The sequence below is a fragment of the Triticum aestivum genome, chromosome 2B (assembly GCF_018294505.1).
Source record: "Triticum aestivum cultivar Chinese Spring chromosome 2B, IWGSC CS RefSeq v2.1, whole genome shotgun sequence".
Classification (NCBI taxonomy): Eukaryota; Viridiplantae; Streptophyta; class Magnoliopsida; order Poales; family Poaceae; genus Triticum; species Triticum aestivum.
In genome coordinates, this window is record NC_057798.1 from 157,660,735 (window position 1) to 157,680,300 (window position 19,566).

The window sequence follows — 19,566 nt, forward strand, 5'->3', positions numbered from 1 at the left end:
GTCAGCCGCCCTATGGAGAAACCCTTGGCGAAGGGCGCGGCGCTCCCGAGCGCGCTCGAGCATATCTTCGGCGCCGACCTCCTCCCCTGGCGTGCACGGAGGGCCACGAACTGGCCCACCTCCTCTGGGCAGGGGGCTGGGGGCTGGCGCCCTCGTGATGGCTGATCACACCCCGCCAGAAGCCTGGCCCAGAGCCGGTTCGTCCTCCAAGGAAGAATGCAAGACCGACCTCAGCCAGTCGTGGTCCACGACCAAAGGAGTAGCCTGGGGCAGGCTGGCTGTGCCCCGGGAGAGCTCGCGAAGGAGGGTCGCAAGGTGCACAGAATCACGATGCTCCGCAGGACGGCTCACCTCTCCAACCGACTTCACAACAAGGGCAGCACTTGAGCTCGGGACGCTTGGGGTCGGTGGAGAGGGCGAGGCCCGGGGGGATGGCTCCTCGGCCGTCTCTGCGAACTCGGTAGGAAGGACCCTGCAGGGCACTGGTCAGCTAAAGCAACAGAAAAGTAAGGGACGAAGAAAGGAGAAGACTTACTCATCAATGGCGAAGTACTTCCTGCGCTTCAATAGGCAACAGGGGTAATCATCACCACCCAAGGCCTCCTTTCTCTTTCGGAGAGCCTCGAAGTCCACACGGAAGCGGCCTAGGAGCTTGGCACAAGGGTCAGTCTGCGGCGAGGAAGAAGCGCCAAGGTGACCGGCATCGGGGGCATTGCCCTGGTGCACGCCGCCAGGTGCCACCCCGTGGGGGGTGGCCGGGGCCTCGGGAGCCTCTGCCACGGAAGCCGCGGGCCATGGTTCAACGCCTTCGGCTGCTGCAGGGTAGGCCTCAGAAGCTTCCACCTCAGGAGTTCCGCGCAGCGTCATTATCCCGATGGCAGCCCCCTCAGCCCCCGGCGGCCCTTGCCTCCCTGCTCCACCACTCGAGGAAGGACCGCCGCGGGCAACCGGGAGGGAAACCACAACAACTGGGTTCTCACAAGGTCCCGTGAGGCCTGCTGGGTGCAGCCCCCATTCATCGAAGCTGGGCATTTGCTTCACAAAATCATCCATGCCTGAGCAAAGGTACAGCAAGGCACCCCCTTGCCGAAGGCTTCTAGGGGAAGGGTCCCCAGTCAGAATCATGAAAACCTTCCTCAGCACTTCAGGCGCCAGATCTTCCTTCTGGACGCGGTCTTCACACCCCCCCCCCCCCGAAGGTCCACATCCAGCGGGAATGAGGTTGGAGAGGGGCAATGCGCCTCTGGAGGAACTCCTTCACCACCTTGGGCGTCGTCACATCGAGCGCCCTTAGGTTCCCAAAGCGACCCCAGACGAAGGTGAGCTGGGGGCTCGTGAGCATCTCATGGCCCCAGCCTGAGGTGGGGACAGCGGGCAAGGTTGGCTCTAAGAGCAGGGGGCTGGGCACTCCGGCATCCACGTACAGCCATCGCTCTCGGAACCCAGTCGCAGGCGGAGGAAGGCTGAAATCAATCCCCGAAGCTGCCGCTTCCGGTGCGGCAAGGCGCAGAGAGAAGAAATGACGCAGGAAGGCAACTGAAGGAGGAATGTCCACCATCGCCTCGCAAACAAAAGCGAAAACATCAAGGAGAGCAATGGATTCGGGACCCAAATGCATCATGTGGATCTGGTAATGGGAAAGTACGGCATTGAAGAAATCGGAAAAGGGAACTAGTCCCGCCCAAAGGGCATCGGCGAAGTACCGGATCTCGGTGACTATTCTGTCAATGGAGAAGTGAGATGCGGGCCAGACCGTCATCCTCCCGCACTCATTAAAGATGGTGGCGAGGGCGGAACTAACCTTGTCCAAGGCTTCCAAGTTGAGTATGATCGACTGATCGACAGCAGGAGCCGCCGACGGCGGCGAGCGTGGCGAGGGCACAGGCTTCTTCCCTTTCCCCTTCTTCATTGGCGCCATGGCGACAGGAAGGGGAAGGTTCGAGATTGGATTGGAGGCGGAAGTTGGAGCTCAAGGGGAGGAAGAGCAGGAGACACGCGAGCGGCAAGAAGAAGGATGACTGTGTGCAACCGCGGGTCCGCCTAGCTGGGCGCAGAATAAGGAAGCATGGGGAAACAGGGACGCCCACGTCCAATCAACCGCCACGCGGCGCCCAAGGCCGCAGGCTGTTGGGGCCCGCGGTGCTTAGCACTTGCCCCTTCACTTCTCTTCTAAGCCAAGTCCATGCGCACCTTGGGCCCGGGGGCTACTGTCGGCATTCTAGGAACGGGGGTACCCAGACTTGCCTACCTGCGGCCTGTGGCGTGGCTCGAGGAGTGGCCCAGTACGGCCCATCTTCATCAACAATGCTCAAGACCCTCGTGAGGGACCAAGCCTCGCGGGGCGGACGACAGGAAGCTTCCTCGGGTGCAGCCTCGTCAGGCTGGCTCGGGAGGAGGCGGAGAGATCAAGGCAGGGTACCTCACAAGGTGCCCGTGACAGAAGCCATGATGACCGAAGCCAGGTGGGCACCAGGCGGGCGCCGGCCTGCACAGAGTCCTTGTTTCCTCTTTGGTGCAAAGGGGGCAAGCGCAGGCGAGAGTATCAAGCAAAGGCAACCATTTCGGTGCAACAAGACCAAGACCAGCAGAACGGCAGGATGGAGGTCATCGTGGATCCCAAGCCGGCGTCATCGACAGAGTCTTTGGCAGGCGAGGACCAACTTTAGTCAGGATAAGTGTACTAGATGTTCCCCTTCAAAATGGCCAATTGTTGGCGCCCTTCCCGCTCAATATTTGGGAAGAGGACCAGGGCCTCGCTCTATAAATAGGGCTAGCCACCACAGTAGAAAAGGATCATCTCATCTAGAGCCAACTAATCCGGATTCAATCCTTCCCAAGAGGCATCACCTCCACAAGAACTCCTCCCCTCGCGAGGCAGTTCTTCCCTAGTATTGTTCATCATCAGCCTAGAGGCAATCCACCACACCACAAACTAGAGTAGGGTATTACACCACAATGGTGGCCCGAACTAGTATAAACCTCGTGTCCCTTGTGTTGTTCTTCGTGTAGTTTAGATCCTTCCGAGGCGACGAGATGTGAGTAGGTAGGAGGTGTGATCTTCACGCGCACCCCAGAGTTCGAACCTTGAGGGTCTGCCGGAACCCGAAATCCGACAAAAAGTGTGGACACCGTCAAATGGAATGAAATGTGTGAATATGAATGTAATGTCGGTGGGAATACATACTCCCCCAAGCTTAGGATTTTGGCCTAACTTGGGAATCAGTCAGTAGCCTGTGTAATGGTCAGAGTGGTAGCTCACGAAGGCTCTCCGTGCGGATGCCTCAGCCCACTGTGCAACCACAATTGCTGCGTTATGAGCTCAGGCCTTGCTCTCAAGAACACAATATCTTCCCCTGTTATGAACATCAAAGAGAGGAGGTGCAGGCAAATATGTGTCTACCACGGAGTCCTTGCTAAACGACAAACTATAAGTGAAATTATGAGGATACCTCTAAGGATCTTATGACATTTCATAGCATCAAAGTCTAGGTACTGCGTGGGTAAAATAGGATCATAGGGTAAAGGTGAAACACCCATCCCTCTCGCTAAGTGTGTGGCATAAATTCCAACATAAATATATCCACTGCAAGCGTTGTGCTATAACCTATGTGCAATAATTGCTCCAAGATTATAGCTTCTATCACCGTAGAGAGCAGTGTGTATGAGTCTCAGATCGGGAGCACAAAGTGTACTAAAATCTTGCTTGCCTACAATACATTTTCCATTAAATAATGCAAAGTACTAAATTGCAGGAAAATGAATGCTCTTTATTCTACCTTGCGTCACTCCCCTAGTTTCACCATAGCAAAGACTAGTCAAGTATATTTCGAACTCAGACCTTGGTGGCTCATCGAGCGAATCCCAAAATGGGATTTTGCAGAGGTGAGCAAACCTTTCTAGAGAAACGGTAAATGGATTTTCATACAGTTTAAATGAAACCCTAGACTCACGGGGGAGGAATTTAAATCCTTTTACAAATGATTCGGTGAGGATGAGGTGTTGGTCGCACTTATCTGAAATGTAGGGACCGAGATCGGCATTGTGAACATATTACTCAAATTCCTCCTTAATGCCCACGCTCACCATATAATCGTTGCATGTCCATAAGCATGTTTTGGTGGTGGCACTTGAATGGAACTTTCACTTGGTTCAACACAAGACTAGCGAGCAGAGCTGCTCCTAGAAGATGCCTCCGAGGGTCTTCTCCTCGAAGAACTCCTTCCAAAGAAATTCAAAATGTTTGCATACAATTTTCTGAAAAGTTCTGGTCACAAACAAAAAAAAATATTACCAAAACTTCATAAGAATGGTAGAAAATACTCATAGGGATGTATAGAGGCCATAGCAAGCATTCAAACTACTTAGAACTCTAAGAATTCAACATGCAACCTCATCTACAGAAGCACTAAGAGTAGCAATTATTCCAAATATAAAACACTAAAACAAAAACTAATTGGACACATGGAGGAGTCACATACCAAGCAACAAATCCCTGAAACAGTTTCGGAAATGAAGCTTCGAGCAAGGAGATCGAAATCTGCGGTTTTGGGAGCAAGAACACGACCGAGAGAGTGATAGTGATTTTTTTCTGGGTGAATGTGATGATGTGGGAAGAAGAAGTAAGTGCGGGGGCCCACGTGGGGACCACAACCCACTAGGGCGCGCTGGAGGGTCTTAGCGCGCCCAGGTGGGTTGTGCCCACCTGGTGCACCTTCCTCTGATATTATTTGCACCAGAAATTCAGAAATATTCAAAAAAACAATCGTGTTGAATTTCCAGGACATTCTGAGAACTTTTATTTTTGGGTCATTTTTTATTGCACGAAAAACTCAAAAACAGACAAAGCATGGCATTTTATTTTATTTAATTAAGAAAAACAGAAAATAAAAGGTAAGGACAGAAGGTAGTGCTTACTAAATTCATCAACTTCATACCTCTCAAAAATGATCCATTAATAAGGTTGATCAAGTCTTATTAACAACCACTTTTGATTAGCATTTAACCGAAGAACTTTCGTAAATCACTAAGTTACATCAATGGGGATATGATGTCCCCAACAATAAGCATTTCATATTTCTTTTTAATAGTAGGTAGAGGTAGTTGAAAACTTCCAATAGTGATTGTCGGAGATTTTTCAATAACATTAATACCATTCACTTGGAATTGTTTCTTCAAAAAGTGCACCGTATGCTCATTACCATTGATATTAAAAGTGATCTTGCTTTTATTGCAATCAATAATAGCCCCTGCAGTATTCAAGAAGGGTCTACCAAGGATAATCGACATGTTGTCATCCTCGGGTATCTCAAGTATAACAAAGTCAGTCAAAATAGTAACATTACACTACAAAAAAAGACACATCCATGACATTTTGGGCCGAACGAAAAAACAATTTGTCATACTTATGACACTTCTATGATAATAATTGTGACAAAACCCGGTATCATCATAGATGTAGTGGGATCCTACTTCTACGACAAAAAATCATGACAGAAAATGGGCTTTTCGTCCTGGGCGGGCTGGAGACGCAGCTACATGACATTCTTTGGGCCGTCCATGATGGAAATAAACCGTGGTAGAAGCAAGGGCGAGGAAAATATCTGGGTGTTCCCGGTTACGGTGGGTGGTCGGGGCCGAACGATGCACGGAGGTTTGCGTGTTTCTCTCGTACATGCATGCGCGTGGGTGCGAGGCGTTGGGCTCTAACTGAACCCGAGCGAGGCGCGCCTACTAAACCCGAGCGGTTGCACTATAGGCTACGTGTTATTGAACTCGAGTGATCGATCGATGGTAGTTAACTGAACCCGATCGAGCGATTCCTTCACTACTGCTGCTAACTAAAGCCAATCAATGTTGCCTCTGGATGAACAGTGAGCGTTGCTGGGGGGGTGGATGAACATTTCCCGGTGGGGGTGGATGAACAGGACCCAGTGGTGTTGCCTCTGGATGAACAGGACCCCGATCGATCGAGACGGTTGGGGCTGGATGAAAAGGACCCCGTGGAGGGCTGGATGAACAGGACGACTCCGTGGAGGGCTGGATGAACAGTAGAAGGTGGAGGGGTGGATGAACAGTAGCCCGTGGAGGGGTGGTTGAACAGGTGTCGGTGTCAAAACCGGCAGATCTCGGGTAGGGGGTCCCAAGTTGTGTGTCTTAGGATCAATGGTAACATGAACATGGGTTTTTACCTAGCTTCGGGCTCTCTTGATGAGATAATACCCTACATGCTGCTTGATTGACTATAATGAGTATAGGGGTTACAAGAGTTGATCTACCTCGAGATCATATGTTGTGGTCTAAACCCTATAGGTATGATGAGTAATGTCATAATCTATCGACTAGCCTGGCCTCGGTTTATATAATGTACCAGAGGCCTAGGATAACAAGAGTCCTAGCCGAATACGCCGGTGGGGAGGAGTCCTTGTCATGATCACCAAGTCTTGTGGAATCTTCCTTGTATGTGGCAATTGTCTGAACTGGCCCATGAGTATACGGCCATGGGGGTCCTCGGCCAAATCTAACTGATCGGGAAATGACGTGGTGAGTACCCCCTAGTCCAGGACACCGTCAGTATCCCCCTAAACCGGTCTTCAAGTTGGGTACGCTCCTCGATTCTTCCGAACTGTTCTTCATCTTCGGTCGTCGGTCTTGAAAACTGGTTCAACAAATCTTCTCATCTTCGATCTTGAGGATCGCAAAGTAAATCTGAAGAGTTTATATGTCAGGTATCCGAGGAGCCCCTTTAAGTTTTCGGCCTTTACCAATGCCTTGTTAGTATTATGCCACACCTCAGGTTTGAAGTTATTCCCAGGCGGCAGTGTCCTCTAGCATCCGAGCTCCAACGCTGGATTACATTCGAGGTTTCTTTTGCAGCCAAGCACCAACGCCGGACTGCTTCCACGCTCCAACGCCGGAATGTATCCAAGCTCTAACGCCGGACTGTGTCCAAGCTCCAACGCCGGACTGTGTCCAAGCTCCAATGCCGGACTGTATCCGATCTCCAATGCCGGACTATATCCAAGATGTCATAGATCATCTGGATTCAAAAAGTTGAAGGAGTTTAGCCGAGCTTAATGTCAGAAATGCCCTCTATGGAGCTAGCCACTGGCGCCCGAGCTTAATGCCAGACTGCTTCCGAGGTGGTGCACCACCCGTGACTGCCGGCTGATTTTTTTATTGGTGCAATTTATTCTCTGCCGAGATATATAGCCAGTAGCCCTCAAGGTGTGTGTGTCGGTCTAAAACCCGAGATGCACCTAAAGGAAAACATGAAACCGCTGATCCTAGTTGCCCCTGAGACTCAGGTCGATGCGCGAAATCGGCCTGAGGATCAACTCCTAGCTCGGCAGCATACATAGGAATAGAAATGCGGTGTGCAAAGTCCTCGAGACTGAGGTTGGGTGCGGCCGACCAACCTGAGGATAATAATCTCCTCGAAAACTATATTGCACTTTAAATTTTCTGCATTGGAAAGGCAATGCAGTCGCCACCGAGACAATGGTCGGGTGGCGACACCAGATCAAGGGATCGATGTACCCCTTTAATATTCGTAAATAGTAAGCACGAAGCCCAGTAGGCCCCCAGCCTTAATGTGGGCACGGGTGGCCAAATTAAGGATCGATATCCAAAGTAAAATCACAAATTATGTGTAATGATTCTATGTATCCAAGTACTTTACATCATCAATGCTCAGATCCGCATTGTACAAAACTTTGTTGACCGGCCATTGGCTTCAACCTCCTCGGCCAGTAGTCGGGAGTGTTTGTCCCACTTTATAAAGCCTTTATGAGGGCAAAGATTTATGACAAACAAGGCAATCCGGCCATACGGTTTTATAAACAAAGGTACGCAGAGAGACATGTTATATAATTGTTTTAGCATAAGAAACATCGTCCAAAGAAAATAGTCCCAATATCGGTTCCTTTCTTTGGGTTGTCATGCTAAGCATGATCATGAAACCTCAGCTCCGATCAATGTGGGAGGAAAATACTGAGGATTTAGTTCGGGAAAAGCTTCCAAACTCTGTGGTCTAGATGAACCCAAATTTTCACTTCCGTTGTGACCGTTTATAATCTGAAAGTGGCCCATCGTCGGCTTCTACCCCTTTGTAGATGCTACGCATGGTGTTTCCGAAATAACAAAACAACCCTTAGCCGACGTCTCGGTGCCCGAAGGCGGTTGTGTTGGCAAAAATGAGGCAATCAGATATGCGGGCTTTATAACTTTCACTTAGTCATAGGAGCTTAAACTTGGGAGGCCAGCAAGTAGCCCCTCGCTTAGTGTTCGGCGACAGCCGAGGTCAAGCCGTAAACACTTCGGCCAATGTTATGAACGGCCCGTCATTTAACATAGTCACCGGATCACTGACCAGTTTATGCTTTATTGTGATAGTCAGTTTTCGGCTTTCTCCACCGAGGTGCTTAGCCATGCGAGCTGGAAGCACAATCACAATGGTTCTCCTTTTGCACACCTAACCGAACAAAGCGGAATGTAGGAGGCAAGCACAGGAGCCGGGCAACCCAACTATCGACAGAAGACACAATTTGAAACTGATGCATATATAGCAATATCCAAGAATTTTTGCCGAATCTCTAAAGGTGTCCGGCATTGCACTGCGAAACTTATGCGGAAAACACACAAATAGTTGAAAAGTGACATAGGATTGGAAAACCAAAAAACGTCAGTAAAAACTCGACGTCCGAACTAGATTAATTGTTTGGTGCCAATCAGTAAATTGGTCTTAGAGAAAAAATTGTGCTTCTGTCGTGCTTTAACATGACACATCCTATCTCAAGACTTCAAGCGGGTCAGCCTACGGCTTCAACCTCCTATCCCGAAGGCGGAGTACTTCTCGCTAGGCCAGTTTAGCAAACTGTAGCGGCTTTGAGAGGGAAATCCGGCTATTGACCACACACTCGTGTCAAAAAAGGAGCGATAGAAAAAAAAGGACTTTGCAACGACTAGGAAGAAGAACACTTATTAGAAAACAGCTCACATAAATTTAAGAGCCCCCAAGTTACTTGGGTAAAAGAATTTTATGTATAATGATTGTATATACCGAAGTACTTATATCTTATCTGTGTCCACCCGAACTTTATACGCGTCTTAACCGACCGTCGGCTTCTCCCTCTTCGGTCAAGGACCGAAAAGTGTTATGTACTCCCACTGTCGAGAATATCGACAGTGTTTCTGATAACCAGGCAATCAGGCCATAAGGCTGTAACAGACAAAGAGCGCTCAGGGAACTTATGCTATATTACTGACAAAGTGTAAGAAGCATCTTCAAAGAAAATAGTACCCCCACCGATACCTTTCTTCGGTTGCTCATTATTATTATGAGACTTGTGCAATAGATTTTTTGTACTCATGAGTTCCGATGTGTGCCGACCATTGTTGAAAACAGTAAGAGTGCTAGCTTTCGGCTTCACCCAGTCTGAGGTCCGGCTCGGATGAACCGATCGTGATAATCGCAGAGGTGCTCCCTTTACTCCCTAGCCGAACAATCGGGAATGTAGGGGTAAGCACAGGAGACAGGCAACCCATCTTGCGAATCGCTTAAGTCAACATGGTGCATATTGTGGTGTAATACACAAACAAGGAACAAAGCGGTACAAGTATAATCATATGCAAGAGGAAAAGCTCCATCAAGGGAGCCCCCAAATAAACGGGGTATTTGAATATGTGAGTCACAAACAAAGTTTTGACAAGGAACTTTGTCACAAACAACTTTGTGCCAAAAAGTATAATGCTTGTTCAAACCGAATCAAAATTTAAGACTGGAAGTTTTTGAGCATGAAAGCAACTTAGCTGGTTGATATGTTCGGCATCGATGACGCGGTCCGAGCTTGATGCGGGACAAGGTTCCAGCTTCCAGGCTGGTCCCGAGGTGGCCGAGCAGAGAGTTCGGCACCCCGAGAAGATGAAGCCCCCAGTCGCGGTAATGGAGCAGGTCGGCGCGCCAAGGCGACAACACAATTCGATCGAAGGAGCCGACAACGCGGCTCAGTCCGAGTCAATTGGATGCACAGATAAAATAGTGCAAACCAAAGGTAATGACAAATAAAGATAATAAAAATCTTCTACTTATTTAATACAAGTGAAGGAAATAATGTAAGAGATGTGGCCTGAGCATCGAGGTCAATGTCGATGCAGGGCGTCGGCGTGACGCAGTGAAGGCGTGACAAAGCCCGAATTCACAGGTCGGTCTGAGTTCCGGATACGGCATTCGCCGAACTATGCACGGAAACTGACCGAACCACCACGCAATCGTTGCTAATGCAGCCACCATTTGATAGACCTGTGTACAAATGATGGAACAAAGCAGAGTAATAATTCATTGGAAAAATGAACCCAAACGAGCAAAAATTGCTGGGATTGATAGCACCTGGTTCATTTGTTGTAGCGGTCCGAAGAAAGGTTACTCCAAAATTGGGACTCCATCTGCACACCCATTGCCTGATGGGTGATGAAGCGATGGCATGGCGATCCTGGCAAAGGTTGGCTCACCACGGCGAAGCCCATGGTCCAGCTAATGCGATGAAGCTGGTCGGCTGGTGACGCTGAAGTCTCTAAAGTAAGTTGATGAAGAGATGGAAAAGTCCTCGGTCTAGACGAGGTGACGGAGCAGGTCGATAAGGAGATTTTGCAGCTGCCGTGTCAGCCGAGGTGTTGAAGTAGTTCGGCGTGATGGACATCAGCTTGAAGAAGCAACAATGCGGCTATACCGAGACAGGTCGTAACTTGTGACGCGGTCAATGCTGGCTTGATGAGGTGACCGTGTGGCGATGCCGGTGTGCCCGCTCCGTGTAATCCGTGGGGCGGCGATGTTGGTGATGATTTATCCTTCGCGATGCCGAACTATTGTTCGGCTGGCCGAGATGATGATCCGAAGAAGTTGAGCTCGGCTCAACAAAGCGACAACGTGTCTAATGCAGGTCGGCCGCCGTGGAGTGATGTTGTCGAGCTGGTTTAACACCGGCGCAACGGTGAACTTTGTATTGTAAGAATACTTTTAATACTAGTGGGATGTGTTTGAGAATAAAACACAATACCCCATACGAAAACGTCCTTCAAAAAGGAAGTCTGAAATCCTGTTCGTAAAGAAGATGAACTTGGGTTGGATTCATTCTCGCGCAGAAAACAGATCCGAAAAGTGATGCACTAATCGGAAGGTTCCTGGAGTTTGGACGGTCGGATCGAGCTGAGTTTTTGGCAAGTGGTAGATATGGGAATTCTACAGCCGATCAATGGTTGGATCTTCCAAAGGAAGTTCGAGCTAGATGTTGGATACCCCACTCCAAACTCGTCCGGATTCTCATCCAGATTCAATAGGGCTCCGGTATATCGGACATTGCCGGAGATTCCTCCATCGGAACTCGACGAAATTTTTGCAGGGTTGTTGTAGACTTAATTCCTCATAGTTCTACTGAAGCAATCGTTTAGGAGACACTAGAGGAGGCGGTGGCGGTGGATACGAGTTTTTTGTCCAGAAAAACAGCATGGTCGCCTGAGGGCAATATTGATGTTGAGCCCCCGAGCTCCATGGATGACTCCTCCATGATCTTGATAGAGATCGGAGTTGATGTTGATGAAGTCCTCATCCAAACAAGACGATCAGAGGTAGGGCTTAGTCCTCGGTAAAGCCAAGGTGACCAGTTGAGCTGGTGACGAAGAAACTGACGTCGCAGTTGACCTGCAGTCGAGCCATTGATCCTTTCGCCGATCACACAGCGGAACTCTCAATGAAAGAATCAATGTCAATGTCAAAACTGGCGGATCTCGGGTAGGGGGTCCCAAGTTGTGTGTCTTAGGATCAATGGTAACATGAACACGGGTTTTTACCCAGCTTCGGGCTCTCTCGATGAGATAATATCCTACATGTTACTTGATTGACTATAATGAGTATAGGGGTTACAAGAGTTGATCTACCTCGAGATCATATGTTGTGGTCTAAACCCTAGTGGTATAATGAGTAATGTCATAATCTATCGACTAGCCTGGCCTCAGTTTATATAATGTACCAGAGGCCTAGGATAACAAGAGTCCTAGACGAATACACTGTTGGGGAGGAGTCCTTGTCATGATCACCAACTCTTGTGGAATCTTCCTTGCATGCGGCAACTGTCCGAACTAGCCCATGAGTATACGGCCACGGGGGTTGAGGGAGTCCTGGATTAGGGGGTGTCCGGATGGCCGGACTCCCGGACTATGAAGATACAAGATTAAAGACTCCGTCCCGTGTCCGGATGGGACTTTCCTTGGTGTGGAAGGCAAGCTTGGCGATACAATATGAAGATCTCCTCCCATTGTAACCGACTCTGTGTAACCCTAGCCCTCTCCGGTGTCTATATAAACCGGAGAGTTTTAGTCCGTAGGACGAACAACAATCATACCATAGGCTAGCTTCTAGGGTTTAGCCTCTCTGATCTCGTGGTAGATCCACTCTTGTACTACCCATATCATCAATATTAATCAAGCAGGAGTTGGGTTTTACCTCCATCGAGAGGGCCCGAACCTGGGTAAAAACATCGTGTCCCTTGTCTCCTGTTACCATCCGCCTAGACGCACAGTTCGGGACCCCCTACCCGAGATCCGCCGGTTTTGACACCGACATTGGTGCTTTCATTGAGAGTTCCTCTGTGTCGTCACCGTCAGGAAGGATGCCGCACCCCGTCTTTAAAGACGGCGCTGTTGCTAAAGGAGCTTTGGCTGTCGGCCAAACTCTCCGGCTAGGCAGTTTTTTGATGACCGCCTGTTCGGCCGCCGCGTCGATGATGACCTCTCGGGCCATCGAAAGCAATCTCCACATCAGCTCGGAACTTGCCAAGCAGTTAGATCCAATGGAGCTCTCTTCCGTAAACGAGCTCCTAGATCGCATTGCCGCCCTGGGAGTCGCTACAGATTACGGCCAGATTGGGCTTAAACCCGATCAGAGAGAGATCGACTCTCCTCAAGTCACCAACCACGTTGAAGTGGTGGAAGAACAATGCGGCGAATCTTCGCCCGTCCTAAGGACCATATGTGTCCGGATTCCCGACCCCTCCAAGCCGAACACCCGTGGAGGGGAGGATGTTGCCCAAGCCCTGAACCTAAAGTCAGGCAATAGGCCTGACTCATTGAATAATGTCCAAGAAAACAAGCTTCCGAATTCAGAAATTTCTTCGCCCCTGAATCTTATATCGAGCGAGGTTCCGGGTTTAAATCCACCCACCCACCCAAATATAAGGGATCTATCCCAAATACGGCAAGAGCCCAGGGAAACAGTACACCACTAATGGGCCAGATTCCTCCTGGTTATGAACAGGATAAATGACTGCCGTGAGAAAGACGCAATTTCATTCTTCTGTAACAACTGCACGGACATCGGAATCCTCAATGCCATAAGTCGCCGCGAAATTACACGCTTCGCCGACTTGACATCCATAGTACGAAAGTACTGTGCGACAGAAAGCGTTCAGAAAACCGAAACTAAATTCTGGGACAATCCGGCCCTGAATACAATATCAGTCCGAAACAAAAGGGCGCATTATCACCAGGCACCTGAGCCAAACAGCAAAAAACAAAAACCCTCTACAGGGTATGGGACCGTACTGGAGGGATGGCTCAATGGACCCTGTAATTTCATAGTTCAGGGGAAGTCACACCAACTCATAGCCTTAGAGCATGTTGAATACTCCGGCAGGTGGCCAGAAGTGGCGAGGAGCTTCTAACTCCAGAATCCGCAGAGTACCACCCCAGAAACGCCAGTACGGTGTCGACAGTCTTCAAGACTTTCGCATCAAACAATGCGAGGAAACGAACGCTCCGCAACCATACCGAAGTCTACCAAGTAGCAACAATAAACCCATGGAGTGACACGGCTATTACCTTTAATGCCAGTGACAAACCTAAATTCCGGACAGCCTGAGCACCAGCCGCATTGGTCCTCGGTCCGATAGTGGACAGCTTCCGACTTACAAAGGTACTCATGGACTGCGGCAGCGGACTTAACCTCATATATGAGGAAACCATGCGAAAAATGGAAATAGACTGGAGCCGCATTGAGCGAAGCAGCACAACCTTTAGAGGAATAATACCTGTCACGACCGGTTTTTCAATAAAATACTTATTGAGAAATCGATCTCTTGATTCCAGTATAGGAAGAGTTATCCTTACTGGTAGACAAATACTTGAATACAGAAGACTAGTAGCATCAAATATATTACAGGGTTGAGCTAAGGATGCTCAACAATTTATTACAAACACGCCAATATTATACATAAGGGCAGTTATGACACAGAGCTGTGGTGACATGCTACTAGCTCAATATAAAAGTGGTGGTGGATAACTTGACTTCTAAACTGGTAGCTCATCGGGCGTCGAGGTGAGGCTCGATGAATTTATTTCTGGGGTGGCGGAAGCGGATATAATACAGTGACCAAATGCAGAATCGCACGGGACTGACTGGGACTCCTCTAGGTGTCGGACTCGCTATCGAACTCTTCATCCATGAGATCGCCTTCAACAACATCTGGCCAAATCAACAAGCCAGGTGAGTACTTTGAAAGTACTCGCAAGATAGTTCGGACCAAAGATATAACAAATGCATGCATGAATGTGTCATGAGCAGAAATAAAAATAATGCTCATTCCAATAATAAGAATTTGCACGACATGATAAGTAAAACAAATAACTGAAACCGATCGGGTGTCTGGAGCGACGCCTCGAAAGGTAAACAAAATAAAAATCATGCCGCAGTCGGGCGTCTAAGCGACACCACAAAAAGGGCTTATAATGAAAAGTAAAAGACAAGCGTGCCACAGTCGGATGTCTGGGTGATATCACAGAAAGGGCCTTTATTTGAAAAAATATAACAAGCGTGCCACAGTCGGACGTCTAAGCGACATCACAGAAAGGGCTTATATTGAAAATAAATAACAAACGTACCACAGTCAGACGTCTGAGCGATGTCACAGAAAGGGCTTATATTGAAAATAAATAACAAGCATGCCACAGTCGGACGTTTGAGTGACGTCACAGAAAGGGCTTATATCAAATGTAAATATCAAGTGTGCCACAGTCGGACGTCTGAGCGACATCACAGAAAGGGCTTATATCAAATGTAAATATCAAGTGTGCCATAGTCAGACGTCTGAGCGACATCACAGAAAGGGCTTATCTCAGATGTAATTCTCAGACTATTCCATCCACAAGAATAAACTTTTAACCGGACTTAACACTCCTGTAGTCCACCGGAGTTTTGTCACTGGGACTAACATTTGACAAGATACGATGAACACAGTACTTGGACATGTACAAGATGATTTAAAGGATTTGTGACTCTGCAGAGTTTGTACTAACTGTCCATAGCCAACGGATTTCCGTAGTCACGAAGGACTAGTTCTGTTTACAGTATTTCGGTAGAAACCCATTTGACCAGTACACACCCATTCCACCTCACGATGCCAGGAATCACCCTAGACATCATACAAGAAAAACTTTGAGACGGGGAGGTCACAACCTCGAATAGCATGGGATCAAATTTCTATACGCACGCTCTAAGGGGTGCCCCCCTCTCGATCCCAGCCGGAAACACCCATGCCCCCTGACCGGATGATGGGCTTTAATCCAGGGCCATGGAACCCTCATCCCAGCCTCTCTATTTGGTGTGTACCAGGAAAACGGTTTGCAACTTACTAAGCCATATTCCTTACGAAAAACATGTGGCAGTACAGGAAAGGAAATGAATGGGAATGTGACTTGATTCACGATGACACTGAAGTCAAATAGATGGGCATAAGACTGGCATGCCACAACACTGCCATCTTACCCATCCTCATGCCATCACATGGCCATGCAAATATGTATCCAACAACATATGGATTTCCAAAGCTCACTTTCCACTTCTTTGCATGAAATATAACATTCAAAGAAGTGTTCATAAACATGCCATGAAACTCCTAAATGGAAACATGCAACAAACACTCATCATATCAAGAGTTCAAACATGCTTGCGTGGTTCGGAGTAGTCGGAGTCTAACTTGGTGAAGTTCGCGGCTCCATCACCTCCTTCGGTATCTACGGTATACAAAAATACACGCGCTATCGTAAATATCGTCAGGTGTACAGAAATATACCAAATATTTTTGAAGAGTGCAGAAAAAGAATCATTCAAAAATCCTTTTCTATTTAAAAGTTATAAGTGTTTTGGTCTAAGGACCTCTCCGTGATGAAACATAAACTTCCCAGGGGGCTAAGCAGAAAAGTCCAGAAAACGATTCAAACTGGAAAGCGCATTTTGCCAGAATACGCTTTCAGAAAACGGTTCTTTTAATAAGAATGGGAGACTGATAGGCGGGTCCCACCCATCAGGTTTAAAAATTTAAAAGGGGGAGACGGAGCTCGTCGGCGCCCGAGGGCTGCGGTGGTCGCCGGCGGCGATCCACGGTGAGGCAAGGGGATCTGGTGGTACCTCCATGCTCAGTGCATCATTCCGCGTCGGTGGGTGGTGGTGGTGGTCGCCAGCGAGCAATGTGTCGACGGCAGCCCTGGCTCCGGCGGACGGCGGTTCGGGAGGGGTTGGCTCTCGCCGGAGAGTGCTGCGAAGGGCAAATTGAAGTGGGGGTTAGACTCCTGGGTGCTCGAGGGGGTTGCTGACGAGGTTAGGATGCAGGGGACGGCCTCACCGGAGTGAATCAAGGTGGAGGCCGAGGCGGAACGGGGCAGTCGGAGTTGGGGGAGGAGACCTCCTCGAGGTCCTTCTAGCGGCCTGGTGGAGTGTTGGGGAGGTGCAGGGAGGGTGCGTGCTCGAGGGCGAGCTCGGGGCCCCTTTTTATAGGCGATCCGAGGTGATGGCCGTGAACGGAGTTCTCTGGCGAAGGTTACGGTGGCGTAGGGTTTTGTCGGGGTGGTTTAGCGGTTGAGCTTCAACGTGGAGGTCTACAGGCTCCATTTAGGCACTAAACGCGCTAGGATTAGAAGCTTTGGGGGGGTCGACGGAACGGGGCGGCGCGGGCCCGTCGGCGGAAGAGGGCGTGCCCTGTGCTTGCCGGCCACGACGACGGTACAACAGGGGAGCGCTGACATGCATGAGCCACGCGGAGGGCCAGGGAACGATGGGCGGCGACGGGTGGCGTGGCGAGCGGGCTCGGGCCCTCGCTGGCCGCCACGGGTGGCGCAACCACCACAGAAACTGCCAACGCCGGCGTGGCTCGCCGCCACCGACGCCTGCATCCATCCAAGGGGGCGTGCGGCGCCCTAGCCAGGGAGGAGAGGCCGTGCGCAATGCGCCAGGGTGCACTGTTGATAGGTGACCAGACTCTGACGAATCTGAACTTACTGAAACTCTGAATTTTTTTGAAAATGCAAAGTAACAGTGCAAGCCAGGTGTTCGACAGAATGATTTTGGCATGTGGGGATTTTTCCTTGAGCTGATTTTTGGTGGAGTGGCCTCTCATTGCAACTGGGGGCTGCCTGAATTTTGGTGGAATTTTTGGAGAAGCGGAGATATGAATTTCACCAAATTTGACAAATCTGGTCCAAACTTGCAGAAGCTGAAACTTAAAATTTTGAAAAGAAGAAGAGTGGATCTTGATGGTTCTAGGTTGTGGGTGCTAGGGACTATCCAGAGGAGTTGATTTGAGATCAAAGCTCAAAGGCATTAAGGTACTTGCTTTGCAAATCACCTAGGCTCAAAATAAAGGACATAATTGTTTTGGGGAAAGAAATAAATGAAATAAAATCCAAAAAATGAGTTGGACTTGTTGGGACAGAATATTTGGATTGTCCCAAAGTGGAAGGAGGGGTTTTGGGAGGGTTTAACCACAAGAGGAATGGTAAAAACAAGAATGGATCAAAACCAGAGAATAGCCCAAAACCAAAAAGATTTCTTTTTAGAAAAAACTAAATCCAAGAAATGCTTTTGAGAAGGAAAACTCAGAAGAGTGGTTTTTAAGAAGGGTTTAAATGACCTTCTTCAAACCAAGCAAGGCTCTTGCTGAAAACAAAAACAACAAAAAAAATTTGGAGTGTCACAGCACCTACCCCCTTAGGAAAAATCTCGTCCCTGAGATTTCAGCTGATCCTCAAACAGGTGTGGATGCTCTGTCCGAAGAAAATCCTCTCTTTCCCAAGTTGCTTCATTCTCGGTGTGATAGCTCCACTGAACTCTGAAAAACTTGATGGTCTTCTGTCGGGTCCTCCTTTTAGACTCCTCTAATATTTTTATTGGATGCTCCCGGTAGGTGAGGTCTGGTTGCACGTCAATGTTTTCATGTGATACTTACTTCTCTAGGTTGCTCACGTACTTCCTCAACTGCGAGATGTGGAACACGTTGTGGACATCGGATAAATCTTTGGGTAAGTCTAGCTGGTAGGCTACCGTGCCTCTTCGGGCCACTATACAGAATGGTCCGATGAATCTTGGTGCTAGCTTTCCCTTAACCCTGAATCGTTGCAGACCCCTCATGGGAGAAACTCTCAGGTATACAAACTCTCCGGGTTCAAAACTGATTTCCCGATGCTTTCGATCGTAATAACTCTTTTGCCGACTTTGAGCTGTCTTGAGTCGATCTCTAATCATCTTAACTTTCTCCTCAGCCTCCTTGAGCATATCTGGGCCGAAGATGTGGCTGTCTCCGGTTTCTGACCAGTTTAGCGGGGTACGACATCTTCTCCCATACAGAGCTTCAAAGGGTGCCATTTGCAAGCTGGCTTGATAATTGTTGTTGTATGCGAACTCTGCATATGGCAAGCTTTCTTCCCAACTGGTTCCGTAGGTGAGGACACACGCTCTTAGCATGTCTTCTAGAATTTGGTTTATGCGTTCAGTTTGCCCATCAGTCTGGGGGTGGTGTGCGGTACTGAATGCTAGTTGGGTTCCCAGTGCCTGTTGTAGGTGATCCCAAAATCTAGAGACGAACTGTGTGCCTCTGTCAGATATGATAGTCTTTGGGACTCCATGCAGGCAGACGATACGGGCAAGATAAAGTCTGGCCAGCCTCTAAGTGGTGTGAGTTGTCTTCACCGGGATGAAATGTGCCACCTTAGTTAATCTGTCGGTTATGACCCATATGGCATCATTTCCGTGTCGTGACCGTGGTAGTCCAACAATGAAATCCATTCCAATCTCGTCCCACTTCCACTCGGGTATCTTGTTTGGCTGTAATAGCCCGGCTGGTTTCTGGTGCTCGGCCTTGATGCGTTGACAAGAGTCACAACATGCAATGAACGTGGCTATGTCTCTCTTCATACCGTGCCACCAAAATTTTCCTGAAGGTCTTTGTACATTTTTGTCCCTCCAGGATGGATTGAATACGGAGCGGTGTGGCTTTCAGCCAGAATCTGCTGTTTGAGGTCCTTGATATTTGGTACGCAAATTCTTTCTCCGTACCACAATATTCCCTGCTCGTCTATGTTGAATTCTGAGGCCTTGCCCAAACTCACTTTCCTTTTTATGCCATCAATGCTGGGGTGTCCATGCTGAGCCTCCTTAATCTTTTCTATCAGGGTAGGCTGTATTTCCAAATTCGACACACTGCCTTCGGTGACCATTATTAAATTGAGTCTGGCAAATTCCTGTTGAAATTC